General features: G+C 49.4%; 1 long non-coding RNA gene across 1 annotated transcript; it reads right to left on the reverse strand.

The window, feature by feature from the left end:
* Nucleotides 1–424: 424 nt before the first annotated feature.
* LOC123185644 (uncharacterized) lies at nt 425–1,458 on the reverse strand. The gene is made up of 3 exons (XR_006493451.1): nt 1,295–1,458; nt 1,026–1,202; nt 425–856 (listed from the first exon to the last, which is right to left on the reverse strand). It is a non-coding gene; the product is annotated as an uncharacterized lncRNA (long non-coding RNA).
* Nucleotides 1,459–6,082: the final 4,624 nt, after the last annotated feature.

Below are 6,082 nucleotides of genomic sequence, written 5' to 3' on the forward strand. Positions count from 1 at the left end.
AATACTTATATAATCTTTTATAATATATAAACCCTAAATATGGCCATAAAACTAAATTTGAGTTGCAGAATTTCTTACCACATCATTAGGTCAGTAAATAATTAACTTTACCTGCCTTCACTTCCAATAATATATAATCAAATTCTGACATTGAAGGAATAAAAGAACAATATATACATACTGTTTGTCTTCCAACTTATGTATTGACATGTCGATGAGTTGACATATAAATCTGGAAGGTGCATCGCATGGAAATTAATTTATTTATTCTATAGTTTTCATTTCTTATTTATTGGAAGGACGTGCACAATTTTCCATGTATATGTTCTGATGGTCAAGTGCCCAACTACAAAATATATTACCTAAATGATGGTCAATGTCAAAAAAGCTCTTATATTATTGAACAGACAGAGTAGTTCGGAACTCTTATTTAGTTTCCGGCTTTAAATGCTTTGGTCAAGCAATCAACCACACAATTATCTTGGAAAGAAACTAACAAAGAGAAAGATTTAATGGAAAATGTAACAATCTTTAAGAAAATACCTGTCCAATGAACTCATCAGTACATAAATACATAGCCATCAGGCATGCATGTAATACACAACGTGTTTCACTAATAAAGAAAAGAGTACATCGATTGGGGACAAAAATACCTGATGTGTGTACCAACCACATTTGCAAAGATGCCGTCGCTGGATTAAACGATGCTGACATTGCCATTGTTTTGTGGAGTTGTCTCATGTTTCCGGTGGCTAGATGTGCTCGCCGTTGTCTTGTATGTCCCAGAAAATAGGACTTAGCTCCTCCATCTGTCGATCTGCGCAGTGGTGCCATTTCAAATATCCGCGTGGAAAAGCTGGAGAAGACCATTAGATGGAACGACATTAGTAAAGAGATAATGAGAAGGTCGAGAGTTTTGGACAGAGAGAAAGAGATGAATATCAAACGCATGTGCACATAGCTAATCTGACTTCCCAAGCAAGTTGATCAATTCCAGTAAGATGCGTTAGTAGCTAGGTACATACGTATATGTATATACAGGTAACCATGATTGAATTCTTCGTCCGCTAAACACAGCCACATGAGAGACATGATTGATCAAAAATTCGCACCAGATCGTCATTGTACTGACAATAGCATCTGCCTGTGAACAACCCGTGATGTTCGTCCGGCCAGATTCATACGTAGAAAGCTGGCTCAATCTGGCAAAAATAATAAAAAAAAGGCTGACTCAATCGCCATAATTATACACGTACAAAACCTCCTAATCAAGCATGCACTTGACTAATCTTACCGGCCAGAAACACAACGCAGGGTAAGCATGCACGATATATTTATGTGGATGTGCTACCCATGGCACCAACGCACGACTCATGCGTGCCCGGATCAATTTTTTATAGAAGTCGGCAGCGGCGGCGTGGCTGGTTATGTCGAGGAAGAGAGAGGATTCAGGAGGAGATCTATATTATGAAAACGCTGCAAACCCTATTTGATGATTACGATGAAAGGAATCTTCTATTGATTCATTTTTTTCCTTGCAAACTATACGTGAAGATTATGGTGCAAGGAGTCTTCTCGGTTCATCTTTTTTTTCCTAAATACTGTTTTAGACGTGAAGATAAATTGAGAGATCTACACCGTAATAACTCGGTCCTACCAGATGAACGGCTCCTAATTTCTAATTAACGTGGGATTTATTAGGGAGTCCATAATTAGTATAGGTATAGATAGATAGATAGATAGATAGATAGATAGATAGATAGATATAGATAGATAGATAGATAGATAGATAGATATAGATATAGATAGATAGATATAGATAGATAGATAGATAGATAGATGGTGGCTAACATACGCAAATAAGAGCGACAAGAGAAGGCAAAGCACGTTCGAGAAAGTATGGTCAAGAAGTGATCCTAAAACAACCTACGTCAAGCATAACTTCAACACCGTGTTCACTTCCCGGACCCCGCCGAGAAGAGACCATCACGGTAACACACGCGGTTGATGTATTTTAATTAAGGTCAACTTCAGGTTTTCTACAACCGGACATTAACAAATTTCCATTTGCCCATAACCGCAGACACGGCTTTCGAAAGTTCAAATCCCTGCAGGGGTGTCCCAACTTAGCCCATCACAAGCTCTCACGGTCAACGAAGGATATTTCTTCTCCTAAGACATTCCGATCAGACTCGGCATCCAGATTACAAGACATCCTCGACAATGGTAAAAACAAGTCCAGCAACACCGCCTGAATGTGCCGACAAATCCCGATAGGAGCTGCACATATCTCGTTCTCAGGGCACACTCGGATGAGACTAGCTACGAGTAAAACCAACCCTCAAGTTTTCCCGAGGTGGCCCCGCAGGCAGCTCAGTTTGGACCAACACTCAGAGGAGCACTGGCCCAGGGGGGTTAAAATAAAAATTGTCGTGGTTCCGACTCTGACAGTGATGTAGGGGGGTGAGTATGGAGAGGCTAGATCCTAGCTATTGGGAAGTTGTTACACGCGAGGTTTACGAGTTCAGGCCCTTCTCGGAGGAAGTAATAGCCCTACGTCTCAGAGCCCGGAGGCGGTCGACTGGATTATGCGTGTATGGATTATAGGGGTGCGAACCCTTCATACTGAGGAGGGGGTGGCTTATATAGAGTTCGCCGGCCCCCTCCTGCCCTCAGTAATGCAGGGTTTAAGGTACATTTAAAATTGGGCGTTACTGGTAACGCCTCTAATAAAGTGCTATAATGACCATGAAGACTACTTAACAGCTGACCGTTTGCCTACGGAGTGACTGTAGGTCTCCTGGCAGTCGAGTGATTAGCTTCATGGTCGAGTGATAGCTTCTTGGTCGAGTGTCTTGAACCTGTCGAGTGGGGTACCTTCAAGTCGATTGATAGGTGATTTCTTCTAGGGATGTCCTTGGGTAGGGCTCTTTGGACGGGTCCGTGCCCCTACCCCAGGTACATAGCTTCATCATTAGCCCCCGAATGGATCGAGGTTAGAGTGGGGAAAGAGTTGGGGATCCTTTCCGACTGGTTCTTTGGGGCTATATGAGTGCCTCGTTTAGGGTCAGTTGTCACGGATGACGTCATCAACCTCTTTCAGTCGCCTTGATCCATTCCAGGCCCTTCGTCGAGTGAATATCTTTGCTTGCGACATGCCGAGTGTTGGTGCGAGCGGGATACTCTGTTTTTGGCAAGTGGTTCTGCGGCCCGCGGATCTCACGGGATTCGGATTTTTGGAAGCGCGCGGGACGGGAGCAGTCGCAGTAATTGGAAGTGATAAAGCGGAAACTCCTCGATCCTCGCGTCGCCTTTTTCGCCACGTACTGCGCGCGCGTCTACTGCGGGATTTGACTGGACTGCCTGGGCCTACCAGTCAGCCACTCGGGAGCGGCCCCTTATAAGTTGCCGGCTCGGGGTTTCCAAGCCGTGCGCTTCTCTTCTTCTTCCTTCTTCCTCTCTCTCTTGGCCAGCCCTTCCGTGACCTTCGGCCGTACCCTAGCGCCGTTAGCTCGTGTGAGACCTCGCCGGCGACGATGGTGAAGGGCAAGACCACTGCTTTGGAGCGCGCGAAGAAGGTGGCGGCGGCGGGGAAAGGAAAGAGGTCTGCACGAGGCGGATCTTCCTCCCGAACCACCCTGCCGAAGGGTTGGATTCAGGGCAACTGGATGCCATCGGTGCTCCGGCAGGAAGATATCGACGACATGGTCGAGGGAGGAGCCATTCCCCACGAGGCTACGCGTCTCCCGGGGAGGGAGATCGAACCTCAACCCCGCGACGGTGAGTGCGTGCTCCTCGCCACCCACATCAACCGAGGGTTTTCTCTGCCTCCCCATCCATTCTTCCGGAGCTTCTTGAATTTCTTCGGAGCGCAGCTCCATCACTTTACCCCCAACTCCATAGTCTATCTTGTCGCGTTCATTTCCATGTGCGAGGCCTTCCTGGGTTGCCGTCCGCATTGGGGGCTTTTCAAGCATATTTTTACTTGCCGCTCTCAGTCGGTTAAAAAGGCCAAGTCGAGTGATGAGAAGACGCAAGTGATCCAGCTGTGCGGGGGCCTGGCGATCCAGACGAGGGGGAAGAGCTGTTTCCCCTCTATCACCTTCCCGGAGTCGGTCCGCGGCTGGCAGTCGACCTGGTTCTACTGCCAGGACCAGGCGACCCCTGGACAGTCGACTGGTCTTCCTCCTTTTTCCCTCGACCGAGCCGAGAAGCCTGTCTCTCTGAAAGTCACGCCGGAGGAAAGGGCCCAAGTCAAGGTATTGGCGGGTTGAGTGGTTGAGCTTGTCCGTGAGGGGGTGACTGGGATGGACCTGTTAGAGGTCTTTCTCCAGAGGCGCATCCAACCGCTCCAGGCGCGAGACCACCCGATGTGGCTGTATTCTGGCCTTGACGACACCACTCGGATCCACCCGGAGGAGGTCACCGACGAGATGCTGGAGGGGTGGTTGTCAAGCATCACGGGGAACAAAGACAACCCCCGAGGAGCCAGAAGGGTAATTCCACTCGACAACTCATATGAAGTGGATCAGGTATGTCTTTGTGTCGGATATCTGGCCTTCTGTATTGGTCTTCTTTGGGTAAGTCGATTGACTTTCGTCCTGTCTGTTGTCTTCCAGGCGACCACTGAGATGTACTCGACGCCCAACGGGGCACAAGGGTCGACTGAGGAAGGTGAGGGGAGCGGAGGCGAGAGCGGGGACGATCAGGGCGAGTGGGAGTCCGACGGTGAGGGAGAGGAAGGCGACGACATCTTCTCCAGCGAAGAGGAGGAGGAGGCTGAACCCTCCCGCCCGGAGGGGCGATCCAAGCTCACCCACGATCCAGCGCAGGAACGTGGCAAGGCGACTGCTCCTGTTGGGCAGTCGTCGAAACACCCTCGGACTTCTTCTCCTCCGCCGACCGGGAAGGCTCCCAAGCACCCACGAGCGATGCCATCCAAGCCGCCCAAGGCCTTGCCCAAGATGAAGATAGCTATTCCCACCATTTCTGGGTAACAATAACACTTGCTTTCCTTTGTCGACTGTGGACGGATCCTTGGTCGATTCACTGGGCCAACTGACTAACTTTCGAGATTTGCAGTGGTGCAACTTCTGAGGTCTCCGCCAGGAACGACGACCAAGAAATGGAGGACGCTGTCACCTCCAACCCTGGTACGATCACTGACGTCCTGCTTTTGAGTCGACTGAAACTTTATTGCGACTCTGGTCGATTGAATGTTTTCCTTGCAGCTCCTCCTCATGTTATTGACCTCCCGGACGACGACGACAACGAACCACTGAGGGTGAAGAGGAAGAAGAAGGCGTTGGCTGGCAAGACACTGCAATCCACTCCGGCGCCTGAGGCCGTAGTTCGGGATGATGGCGAACCCACTTGGGCTTCCGTGACTTTCGCTGTTCCTCTGACGAGTGTGCAGCCTTCAGCGTCGACTGCGGATCCGTCTTCGCTTTTTGCTGCGTACCCCGTCCCTGAGGACCAAGCGGCTGCTGCGAAGGAGGCTGTACGCCAGGCTGGAATCATGATGGAACAGGTGAAAGTGGCTCGGGAGGCTTGCCAGGCGGCTTATGACGCAAGCTCGGCTCTTTAGAGCAATGTCCAGGTCAGTCGACTTCAACACTTGGTCTGTTTTGATATGTCCTTTGAAGAATCTCTTTTTTGAAGATCTTTAAGTTTGTACACCCACTGGGTGTGTTTGCCAATTCTTGGACGAGTGGGGGCACGCTAAGTGCACCCACTGGGTGTAGTCCCCGAGACTACGGTGGACTGCTGGCAGTCGACTGTAGTCTTTAAATTGAGTCGTTGTAGTTGAGTTTCTTCGCTCTGTCTGATCGGGTCATGTCGAATGGAACGGTATCCTGTCGACTGCGGGCAGTCGACGTCTTTCTCTTTTTTTTACCGTGGGGGCACGCCGAGTGCACCCATTGGGTGTAGTCCCCGAGGCTACTGTCGAATGTTTCGCTTCGGCTGTAGTCTTAGAAACTCCATTATTGTCTCTTAGCTGCTCGGAAGCAACTTGTCTTGGACTCGACTTCAGGTGTCGGTCGGGTGGGATAGGAACCAGTGGGGGCACGCTAAGTGCACC

Source organism: Triticum aestivum, chromosome 2A (assembly GCF_018294505.1).
Source record: "Triticum aestivum cultivar Chinese Spring chromosome 2A, IWGSC CS RefSeq v2.1, whole genome shotgun sequence".
NCBI lineage: Eukaryota > Viridiplantae > Streptophyta > Magnoliopsida > Poales > Poaceae > Triticum > Triticum aestivum.